Source organism: Pseudophryne corroboree, chromosome 8, assembly GCF_028390025.1.
Source record: "Pseudophryne corroboree isolate aPseCor3 chromosome 8, aPseCor3.hap2, whole genome shotgun sequence".
In the NCBI taxonomy this organism is placed as follows: domain Eukaryota; kingdom Metazoa; phylum Chordata; class Amphibia; order Anura; family Myobatrachidae; genus Pseudophryne; species Pseudophryne corroboree.
Window position 1 is genome coordinate 369,812,642 of NC_086451.1, and position 12,511 is coordinate 369,825,152.

Below are 12,511 nucleotides of genomic sequence, written 5' to 3' on the forward strand. Positions count from 1 at the left end.
TTTCTCTAACTGAGGTCTGGAGGAGGGGCATAGAGGGAGGAGCCAGTGCACACTCATCTAAAGTTCTTTATAGTGCCGATGTCTCCTGCGGAGCCCGTCTATACCCCATGGTCCTTACAGAGTCCCAGCATCCTCTACGGACTAGGAGAAAAAGATTTACCGGTAGGTTTAAAATCTTATTTTTACTTACCAAAGTTTTTTTGCTCGTGCCGGCCCTGAGTATATCAGATGCTCAGCTCCAGTCCTAATCAGTTGACATTATGGCTGCGAGTTGCTGCTCTTTACCTGTTGCCTTTAATAATACCAAGTTCTAGGATGATCAACCCATTCATTACCGACTTCTTGCTCATTCTCTAACTGGAGGCTACATAGCCCCTGCAGTGACTATGTATGTGCCACAAACCGCTATAATGGCTATAGATACCTTCTGACTATTCACCTTCCAAAATATATCATTTCTTTACACTTAGGGCCCATAGTGGGTGATTTTGAGCTGAAAGCAGGTCACTTTTAGTGTTTTTAGCTGCTTTCAGCTCAAAACCGCCCAGTGTGTATGCCCCGACAATGAGTGCTGATGCATACCCCCCCTTTATCGCCAGCGGCCGTCGTTCATCTGCTGGTATTACCAATAGATGAGCGGCGGGGTGAACGGCTTTCTATAGCGCCCTGCTATGGAAAGCCGTTCACCCCCGCTGATATCGCTGGACAGGGGGGAAAAGCGCTCAGTGTGTATGCACTGAGCGCTTTTCAGCCCAGCGATGTCATCGATCATCACTGTGCATACACGCTGGGCAAAAACGCCCAGAGTGTATGCACCTTTAGATGAATGTAATTCAGTGTAATGTGAGTAAGGGGCACTACTGTGTGGTGTAATTTGAATTGGGGATACTATTGAGTGGCCACTTTTTTAGCCTTCACCATTACAAATATGGGGGGGAAGCCAGTCCCTTATTTTGCATGGGGCACTCGGACCCCTAGATACACCTCTGGTTGGAGGTGCTATTATGTTAGCTCCAGTTCTGTGCTCATAGGCAAATGAATGGGGGAATTTCCAGTTCTCTGGAAACTCTCCATCACCACCACACAGCCTAGAGACCATCTATAGTGTAAATTATTAATACTACATACTTGCCGAATTTCTGTCTGCCTTCTCTGGGAATCGCGTCATCGGCTCCCTCCCGCTGTGTGTGTGTGTGTGGAGGGGGGAGGGGGGTTTATGCATCGGTGCAGGTGGTGGAGACTTGCCCTCCCTCCTGGGGAATGGGAGCGCCACCCGATTTTCATGAGCCTCCCAGCCGTTCCGGGAGAGTCGGCTAGAATGTAATACTATAACACATAAACTATTGAGTGTGAATATTTATATGTACCAGGCTGGTAGGTTCTTTTGCCGCTCCCATTCACTTCTGGACTTGCTCCATTGCTCCACATAGCAGGGGGCTTGGATTGTGGAAAGGGCGAAAGGTTACTGTTATCGCTGGACATGTTTATATGTCTGACGTATTCAGGGCCGCCATCAAGAGGGTACTCTTGTACTGAGCTTGGCTACTCTCGCGGAGAATGGAGGACATGGGCCGCTCATACCTCCGGCTGCTGTTGCCGTCTCTGCCTGTTCTCCCTCCCATGCTGTGCCGTAGACTGCCAGAGAAGAATCACCCCCAGCTCTCCTGTCCTGTACATAAAGTTTATTCTTGTACAGCGCGGTGTGACGTCATACTGTCACGCCACGCCAGTGAAGAGGAACTGCCTCCCCCCCGGCCTAAGGAGCAGAGGAGTGGCCTGGGACCGCAGCGTGACGGACGGGGAGGTGAAGAGGAAGCTGGAGCCGGCCTGCAGGACTGAGGACAGAGCAGAGGAGTGGGACACGGACCGCAAGATGGATGGATGGACGGACAGAAGACACAGGAAGACCAGGTTTGGTACATTGCAATGCATCAAACATGTGCTGTGTTACCACATATGCCTCTCGCAGGCTGCCACACCTAGCCCCTAAGGGGATTATTATCATGCTAATTTGCAATGACTGCAGACATCAGACAGGGGTGAGATGTGCAGTCTCTCTGCGATGATAAATTAATATTAAACAGGCTCTGCAGGGTGGCACATCATTTGTAAACTTTAGTTTTAGTGGAAGCAGTTACCTTACCGACATATGGGATCCCGGCGGTCAATATACCGACGCCGGGATCCCGAGGGAGAACGCAATGCCGGTGTCATGTTACTGACTGCCAGCATCCCGAACGTCCTTACAGCGGGACACACTGCCGTCCTGCAGCGGTGTGATTGCTAGATCACAATAGCAGGTGGCAAGAAAATCATGTAACACATACCACAGGCTGCGGTAGGATCCATCTCCATTTTATAACAGCATTTCTTGTCACCTGCTACTGTAAACTAGCCGTCTATCAATTATAAGCTAAAACATAGCTGATTGAATGATGTGTCACCCTGCAGAGACTGTTTAATATTACTGTATCCTCACCTAGAGACCGCACATCTCACCCAGTGGCGGTTCTTGCCACGGGCAAGCGGTACTTTTGCCCGAAGCGCCGCCTTCCGGAGGGCGCCGGCGCCATCCGGAGGGCGCCGCACCAGGGCAAGATCCGCCACTGTGCCCCCCGTAGTGCCCTGCTGTGCCCCCCCGCTTTGAAGGGAACCAGACGCGTAGCGTCTAGTTTCCCTTCATGGAGAGGACCTTAGTTGTGCGGTGCGCGATGACGTCATCGCGCACCGCACAGCAAAGGTCCTCTCCATGAAGGGAAACTAGACGCTACGGTCTAGTTTCCCTTCGTCTAGAGGACCTTTGCTGTGCGATGCGCGATGACGTCATCGCGCACCGCACAGCATAGTGGCACAGACACTAGGGGTCATAATTGACCTCTAGTGTCTATGCTGTTCTATGGGAGAGACGTAATAACGTCTCTCCCATAGATCGAAGAGAACAGAAGAGAGGAGGAGAGGAGAAGAGCGGCGCCGCCGGCGGAGGGGGTCTGGATCAGGAACGCCACAAATCATAGAACCGGCCCTGATCTCACCCCATGCTTTATACCATTGTTTTATACCATTGGTTTATGCCATTGCTCTCTTTAATAATATTGAAGTTTATAATAAAATTGTCTATTTCTAGTACATAACCTGTGCTATTTATAAAGAATGGGGGGGGGGGGGGGGGGGGGCTGCCTATTTTGTCTGTCCCGGGCCCCACAATTTCTCATGGCAGCCCTGGACGTATTGCATTACATACACTGCACTATATATGGTTGGCCATTCTGCCACGTCTGAGAGCTCGATCATATTGTGCAGTGTGTAGGCACCAACGATTACCAATGCGCTGCCCCGCGCTCGTTAATCGTTGGTGCCCCGTCGCTTATGCATGCAGGCCAATATGGACGAGATTGTCCATATTAGCATGCAGTGCTATGGAGCCGGGTGACGGGGGGAGTCAAGAAACCTCAGTCCCCTGTAACTTCCCCCCTGCTGCCGGGTCGGCCGTATCCGCCGTTGGGCAGCTCGGTGGCGTATCGGTAAGTGTGTAGGGCCCATTACTCTGATTGCTGACCCTGTGTATGTCTGATGTATTACATACACTGGACACTGGTATGAGGCAGACTATGTTAGGCGCCGGGGTCCGCAATGTCCGCGCAGCCCGGCGCCTAGCAACTAGGGACGCCGTGCGCGTTCAGCCGCCGGCTTCCTAGAAATGCTAGACGCCGGGCGCGCTGAGCCGCACGGACCCTATCAACGGGGACGCCACGGGCGGACCGCGTTCCCCGTTGCAGGGTCTAGTTACACACGCACACACACTTGTCTTCTGGCCGTGCAGCAAGGCAGCTGCACGGCATTAATACCAATCGGGCTCTGAACAGCTGATTGGAGGACTCCTTGCTAAATACCTTCTCAGTGCTTCTCACAGACGCCGGTAATAGCTTCCTGCATGCTGCTTTGGTTTGCTGAGAGTCTGTTCCAGTCCTGCTGTATCCGGTCATTCCTGTCCTCAGGAGTCCTGTATCCGGGAGTTGTCATCTCATCTAGTGATGAGCACCGGAAATTTTTCGGGTTTTGTGTTTTGGTTTTGGGTTCGGTTCCGCGGCCGTGTTTTGGGTTCGAACGCGTTTTGGCAAAACCTCACCGAATTTTTTTTGTCGGATTCGGGTGTGTTTTGGATTCGGGTGTTTTTTTAAAAAAACCCTAAAAAACAGCTTAAATCATAGAATTTTGGGGTCATTTTGATCCCAAAGTATTATTAACCTCAATAACCATAATTTCCACTCATTTTCAGTCTATTCTGAACACCTCACACCTCACAATATTATTTTTAGTCCTAAAATTTGCACCGAGGTTGCTGGATGACTAAGCTCAGCGACCCAAGTGGCCGACACAAACACCTGGCCCATCTAGGAGTGGCACTGCAGTGTCACGCAGGATGGCCCTTCAAAAAACTACTCCCCAAACAGCACATGACGCAAAGAAGAAAAAAAAGAGGCGCAATGAGGTAGCTGTGTGACTAAGATAAGCGACCCTAGTGGCCGACACAAACACCTGGCCCATCTAGGAGTGGCACTGCAGTGTCACGCAGGATGGCCCTTCCAAAAAACACCCCCCAAACAGCACATGACGCAAAGAAAAAAGAGGCGCAATGAGGTAGCTGTGTGACTAAGATAAGCGACCCAAGTGGCCGACACAAACACCTGGCCCATCTAGGAGTGGCACTGCAGTGTCACGCAGGATGGCCCTTCCAAAAAACACCCCCCAAACAGCACATGACGCAAAGAAAAAAAGAGGCGCAATGAGGTAGCTGTGTGACTAAGATAAGCGACCCAAGTGGCCGACACAAACACCTGGCCCATCTAGGAGTGGCACTGCAGTGTCATGCAGGATGGCCCTTCCAAAAAACACCCCCCAAACAGCACATGACGCAAAGAAAAAAAGAGGCGCAATGAGGTAGCTGTGTGACTAAGATAAGCGACCCAAGTGGCCGACACAAACACCTGGCCCATCTAGGAGTGGCACTGCAGTGTCACGCAGGATGGCCCTTCCAAAAAACACCCCCCAAACAGCACATGACGCAAAGAAAAAAAGAGGCGCAATGAGGTAGCTGTTTGACTAAGATAAGCGACCCAAGTGGCCGACACAAACACCTGGCCCATCTAGGAGTGGCACTGCAGTGTCACGCAGGATGGCCCTTCCAAAAACTACTCCCCAAACAGCACATGACGCAAAGAAAAATGAAAGAAAAAAGAGGTGCAAGATGGAATTGTCCTTGGGCCCTCCCACCCACCCTTATGTTGTATAAACAGGACATGCACACTTTAACCAACCCATCATTTCAGTGACAGGGTCTGCCACACGACTGTGACTGAAATGACGGGTTGGTTTGGACCCCCACCAAAAAAGAAGCAATTAATCTCTCCTTGCACAAACTGGCTCTACAGAGGCAAGATGTCCACCTCATCATCATCCTCCGATATATCACCGTGTACATCCCCCTCCTCACAGATTATTAATTCGTCCCCACTGGAATCCACCATCTCAGCTCCCTGTGTACTTTGTGGAGGCAATTGCTGCTGGTCAATGTCTCCACGGAGGAATTGATTATAATTAATTTTAATGAACATCATCTTCTCCACATTTTCTGGATGTAACCTCGTACGCCGATTGCTGACAAGGTGAGCGGCGGCACTTAACACTCTTTCGGAGTACACACTTGTGGGAGGGCAACTTAGGTAGAATAAAGCCAGTTTGTGCAAGGGCCTCCAAATTGCCTCTTTTTCCTGCCAGTATAAGTACGGACTGTCTGACGTGCCTACTTGGATGCGGTCACTCATATAATCCTCCACCATTCTTTCAATGGGGAGAGAATCATATGCAGTGACAGTAGACGACATGTCCGTAATCGTTGTCAGGTCCTTCAGTCCGGACCAGATGTCAGCATCAGCAGTCGCTCCAGACTGCCCTGCATCACCGCCAGCGGGTGGGCTCGGAATTCTGAGCCTTTTCCTCGCACCCCCAGTTGCGGGAGAATGTGAAGGAGGAGATGTTGACAGGTCGCGTTCCGCTTGACTTGACAATTTTCTCACCAGCAGTTCTTTGAACCCCAGCAGACTTGTGTCTGCCGGAAAGAGAGATCCAAGGTAGGTTTTAAATCTAGGATCGAGCACGGTGGCCAAAATGTAGTGCTCTGATTTCAACAGATTGACCACCCGTGAATCCTTGTTAAGCGAATTAAGGGCTCCATCCACAAGTCCCACATGCCTAGCGGAATCGCTCTGTGTTAGCTCCTCCTTCAATGTCTCCAGCTTCTTCTGCAAAAGCCTGATGAGGGGAATGACCTGACTCAGGCTGGCAGTGTCTGAACTGACTTCACGTGTGGCAAGTTCAAAAGGTTGCAGAACCTTGCACAACGTTGAAATCATTCTCCACTGCGCTTGAGACAGGTGCATTCCACCTCCTATATCGTGCTCAGTTGTATAGGCTTGAATGGCCTTTTGCTGCTCCTCCAACCTCTGAAGCATATAGAGGGTTGAATTCCACCTCGTTACCACTTCTTGCTTCAGATGATGGCAGGGCAGGTTCAGGCGTTTTTGGTGGTGCTCCAGTCTTCTGTACGTGGTGCCTGTACGCCGAAAGTGTGCCGCAATTCTTCTGGCCACCGACAGCATCTCTTGCACGCCCCTGTCGTTTTTTAAATAATTCTGCACCACCAAATTCAAGGTATGTGCAAAACATGGGACGTGCTGGAATTTGCCCATATTTAATGCACACACAATATTGCTGGCGTTGTCCGATGCCACAAATCCACAGGAGAGTCCAATTGGGGTAAGCCATTCTGCGATGATCTTCCTCAGTTGCCGTAAGAGGTTTTCAGCTGTGTGCGTATTCTGGAAAGCGGTGATACAATGCATAGCCTGCCTAGGAAAGAGTTGGCGTTTGCGAGATGCTGCTACTGGTGCCGCCGCTGCTGTTCTTGCGGCGGGAGTCAATACATCTACCCAGTGGGCTGTCACAGTCATATAGTCCTGAGTCTGCCCTGCTCCACTTGTCCACATGTCCGTGGTTAAGTGGACATTGGGTACAACTGCATTTTTTAGGACACTGGTGAGTCTTTTTCTGAGGTCTGTGTACATTTTCGGTATCGCCTGCCTAGAGAATGGAACCTAGATGGTATTTGGTACCGGGGACACAGTACCTCCAACAAGTCTCTAGTTGGCTCTGCAGTAATGATGGATACCGGAACCACGTTTCTCACCGGCCCAGGATGCCAAGGCCTCAGTTATCCGCTTTGCAGCAGGATGACTGCTGTAATATTTCATCTTCCTCGCAAAGGACTGTTGGACAGTCAATTGCTTGGTGGAAGTAGTAAAAGTGGTCTTACGACTTCCCCTCTGGGATGACCATCGACTCCCAGCAGCAACAACAGCAGCGCCAGCAGCAGTAGGCGTTACACGCAAGGATGCATCGGAGGAATCCCAGGCAGGAGAGGACTCGTCAGAATTGCCAGTGACATGGCCTGCAGGACTATTGGCATTCCTGGGGAAGGAGGAAATTGACACTGAGGGAGTTGGTGGGGTGGTTTGCGTGAGCTTGGTTACAAGAGGAAGGGATTTACTGGTCAGTGGACTGCTTCCGCTGTCGCCCAAAGTTTTTGAACTTGTCACTGACTTATGATGAATGCGCTGCAGGTGACGTATAAGGGAGGATGTTCCGAGGTGGTTAACTTCCTTACCCCTACTTATTACAGCTTGACAAAGGCAACACACGGCTTGACAAATGTTGTCCGCATTTCTGTTGAAATACTTCCACACCGAAGAGCTGATTTTTTTTGGTATTTTCACCAGGCATGTCAATGGCCCTATTCCTCCCACGGACAACAGGTGTCTCCCCGGGTGCCTGACTTAAACAAACCACCTCACCATCAGAATCCTCCTGGTCAATTTCCTCCCCAGCGCCAGCAACACCCATATCCTCCTCATCCTGGTGTACTTCAACACTGACATCTTCAATCTGACTATCAGGAACTGGACTGCGGGTGCTCCTTCCAGCACTTGCAGGGGGGCGTGCAAATGGTGGACGGCGCATGCTCTTCACGTCCAGTGTTGGGAAGGTCAGGCATCGCAAACGACACAATTGGACTTGTGGATTTGTGATTTTGAAAAACGCACAGTTCTTTGCTGTGCTTTTGCCAGCTTGAGTCTTTTCATTTTTCTAGCGAGAGGCTGAGTGCTTCCATCCTCATGTGAAGCTGAACCACTAGCCATGAACATAGGCCAGGGCCTCAGCCGTTCCTTGCCACTCCGGTGTGGTAAATGGCATATTGGCAAGTTTACGCTTCTCCTCCGACAATTTTATTTTAGATTTTTGAGTCCTTTTTTACTGATATTTGGTGTTTTGGATTTTACATGCTCTGTACTATGACATTGGGCATCGGCCTTGGCAGACGACTTTGATGGCATTTCATCGTCTCGGCCATGACTAGTGGCAGCAGCTTCAGCACGAGGTGGAAGTCGATCTTGATCTTTCCCTATTTTTGGAACCTCAACATTTTTGTTCTCCATATTTTAATAGGCACAACTAAAAGGCACCTCAGGTAAACAATGGAGATGGATGGATACTAGTATACTTATGGATGGACGAGCGACTGCCGACACAGAGGTAGCTACAGCCGTGGACTACCGTACTGCGTCTGCTGCTAATATAGACTGGATGATAATGATATAAAAAATATATATATATCACTACTGCAGCCGGACAGGTATATATTATATAATGACGGACCTGCTGGACACTGTCAGCACTGCAGACTCCTAAAGTAAGCTACTAGTATCAAGAAGATAGAAAAAAAAAAAAACACCACAGGTAGGTGGTATACAATTATGGATGGACGAGCGACTGCCGACACAGAGGTAGCTACAGCCGTGGACTACCGTACTGCGTCTGCTGCTAATATAGACTGGATGATAATGATATAAAAAATATATATATATCACTACTGCAGCTGGACAGGTATATATTATATAATGACGGACCTGCTGGACACTGTCAGCACTGCAGACTCCTAAAGTAAGCTACTAGTATCAAGAAGATAGAAAAAAAAAAAACACCACAGGTAGGTGGTATACAATTATGGATGGACGAGCGACTGCCGACACAGAGGTAGCTACAGCCGTGGACTACCGTACTGCGTCTGCTGCTAATATAGACTGGATGATAATGATATAAAAAAAATATATATATATATCACTACTGCAGCTGGACAGGTATATATTATATAATGACGGATCTGCTGGACACTGTCAGCACTGCAGACTCCTAAAGTAAGCTACTAGTATCAAGAAGATAGAAAAAAAAAAAACACAACAGGTAGGTGGTATACAATTATGGATGGACGAGCGACTGCCGACACAGAGGTAGCTACAGCCGTGGACTACCGTACTGCGTCTGCTGCTAATATAGACTGGATGATAATGATATAAAAAAAATATATATATATATCACTACTGCAGCCGGACAGGTATATATTATATAATGACGGACCTGCTGGACACTGTCAGCACTGCAGACTCCTAAAGTTAACTACTAGTATGAAGAAGATAGAAAAGAAAAAAAACCACCACAGGTAGGTATACAATTATGGACGAGCGACTGCCGACACAGAGGTAGCTACAGCCGTGGACTACCGTACTGCGTCTGCTTCTAGTATAGACTGGATGATAATGATATAAAAAATATATATATATCACTACTGCAGGACAGGTATATATTATATAATGACGGACCTGCTGGACACTGTCAGCAGAATGCATTTATAGAATAAAAACACCACACGACGAGTGTTTAACTTTTTCAGGCAGACAATCACAATATACTGGTGGTCACTGGTCACTGGTCAGTCACACTGGCAGTGGCACTCTGGCAGCAAAAGTGTGCACTGTTAAATATATGTACTCCTGCTATAACTGCTCCCCAGTCTCCCCCACAATTAAGCTGTGTGAGCAGTGAGCACTCAGCACAGTCAGATATACATAGATGATGCAGCACACTGAGGCTGAGCACAGATATGGTATACTGTGTCACTGTGTATCGTTTTTTTTCAGGCAGAGAACGGATTATATTAAATAATAATAAAACTGCACTGGTGGTCACTGGTCAGTCACTAGTAAACTCTGCACTCTCTGAGTACTCCTAAGCTCCAGTAAATCAAGTGTCTCACTCTCACTATCTATTTCTATTCTAAACGGAGAGGACGCCAGCCACGTCCTCTCCCTATCAATCTCAATGCACGTGTGAAAATGGCGGCGACGCGCGGCTCCTTATATAGAATCCGAGTCTCGCGATAGAATACGAGCCTCGCGAGAATCCGACAGCGGGATGATGACGTTCGGGCGCGCTCGGGTTAGCCGAGCAAGGCGGGAAGATCCGAGTCTGCCTCGGACCCGTGTAAAAAGCGTGAAGTTCGGGGGGGTTCGGTTTCCGAGAAACCGAACCCGCTCATCACTAATCTCATCCCAGGAAGTTGTTGGGTCCCCAGTAGTCCTGACTGATCACCTTTGAATATCGAGTGGTGTTTCGTGAGTTGCGGCTCTGCCGTGTGTTGCGGCTCAGCCGCTTTATCTTTACATATTTTGTCTTTGGAGCATTTGCGGAGGGTTCCGCTTCCACAAGTCCTCTCTGGAACTCGGCGGTGCCGGGTAGGAGAAGTGGACAAGTGGATATTTTGGTTGTCCTTTTCCCTGGCGGTTTTTCCGCACATATTCTAGTTTTTATTAGCTTGTAGCCCCTGGCCTGGTTGTTTAGTCAGAGGGCCCCTTGATATCACCCTGTCTCGGATTTCCCTTTGTCTCTCATTAAGACCTGGGGGGGCATCGGAGTTGGGCAGACGTAATCCGCCCTTCAAACGCGGCTGCCATGGGCTCAAGCAACCATAGTCTCGCAGGGGATTTCTGACAGCACGGGCGAGACAACGGAGTTAGGGCGCCAGGGGCTATTTTCCATTCCTGCTCCCTTCCCCAGCATTACGTTCCAGTGCTCCGGTCCTCGCAATAAGATCTCCTCAGACCAGAGTGCTGGAATCATAACAGACTATTGCATCCCTCCCAACATGACCCTCTCCAGGAGGGACAGAATGCTCTGCTCCCGGACTTCCCTCTTCATTCATGATAGCAGTAGCAGATCTTGCCACGGGCAAGCAGGACTTTTGCCCGGGGCGCCGCCTTCCGGAGGGCGCCGGAGCCATCAGGAGGGCGCCGCACCATGGCAAGATCCGCCACTGCTGTGCCCTCCGCTGCCCGCTGTGTCCCCCGGCAAGCATGAGCTAGCACCAGAGCCAGATTTACACACAAAATATGAGCCAAAGGGTACATCTGGTCACATGGTTTTGCCCATTAGCTAACAAGTTTGCTGCTGCAATCAGATCTGAATTAGGCCCTGTGCCCTTTCTTGGGCTGGCTACAAGCACTCTAAAATCAAGCATTTGGAAACACCCTCTAGAAATCCTGCATTTGCTTCTGGTGCTTGTGGAGATTGCTCTTCATTCATCCTCTACACCAAAAGTGCCAGATTTAATTAAACAAGTCCTGGTGTCCCATCACTTTAAATTGTAAATGAGGCTAAATAAGCGGGTGGTCTTCAGTTTGCTCCCGACGGCCAGCATACCGGCACCGGAATCCCGACCGCCGGCGTACCGACGCCTTTTCTCCCTCTTGGGGGTCCACGACCCCCCTGGAGGGAGAATAGATAGCTTAGCGCGCCACCGTGCCCGCAAGGGGCTCATTTGCGCTAGCCCATAATACACCGTAAACAAGCAGTATTATAGAAAAAGAAATTAAAAGATTTATCTGGACTTCCGGGGGCGGAGCCAGCTAGCATGGCCGTTTTTTAATGGAGCTCCTCCAAACTGATGAAGGAATCCCTCCAAATCCTCCCTTTTTATGAGCCCTACTGACGGGAAAGTTATACCCCTTTACTGCTGGGACTCTACTGATCAGAGGGATACCCATATTGCGGGGGACACCCGAGACTAGCCCCGGAGCCAGGCCATCGGACTTGATGGACAACATGACCGCCAACATGGCGTTGGCGCGAACCGGCCTCAACGCATAACCCCCTGCCACTAACTGTCGGCACTGGACGAGTGCTGCCACCGCTGCTCTTAGATCTATTGTTCCCTGACTGGGCACCCGCTCCTGTATAGATTGCGACGCAGGAACCCTTCATCGCGGTACTGCAGGGACACGCACTTACCCCTGCCTGTTGCTGCCGGAGAGGACGGCCGCTCGGCATGCCGGAGCTCGCTGCTATCAGTGGACGGACGCGGAAACCTACTGCTGCTCGGGGCTGAGTGAGGCGGCCAGGACGTAAACCGGGACAGACCTGCAGCATCTGGCTCGGGCGCCTGTCTCTGTGCCTGGAGACCACGAGACCCGGCGTGTGACTGCACTCCAAGACCTACCCGTCTCAGACGGGTGCCCGGACACTGACCTCAACGGCGGATACCAGCCTTCCCGCGGGACAACGGGGA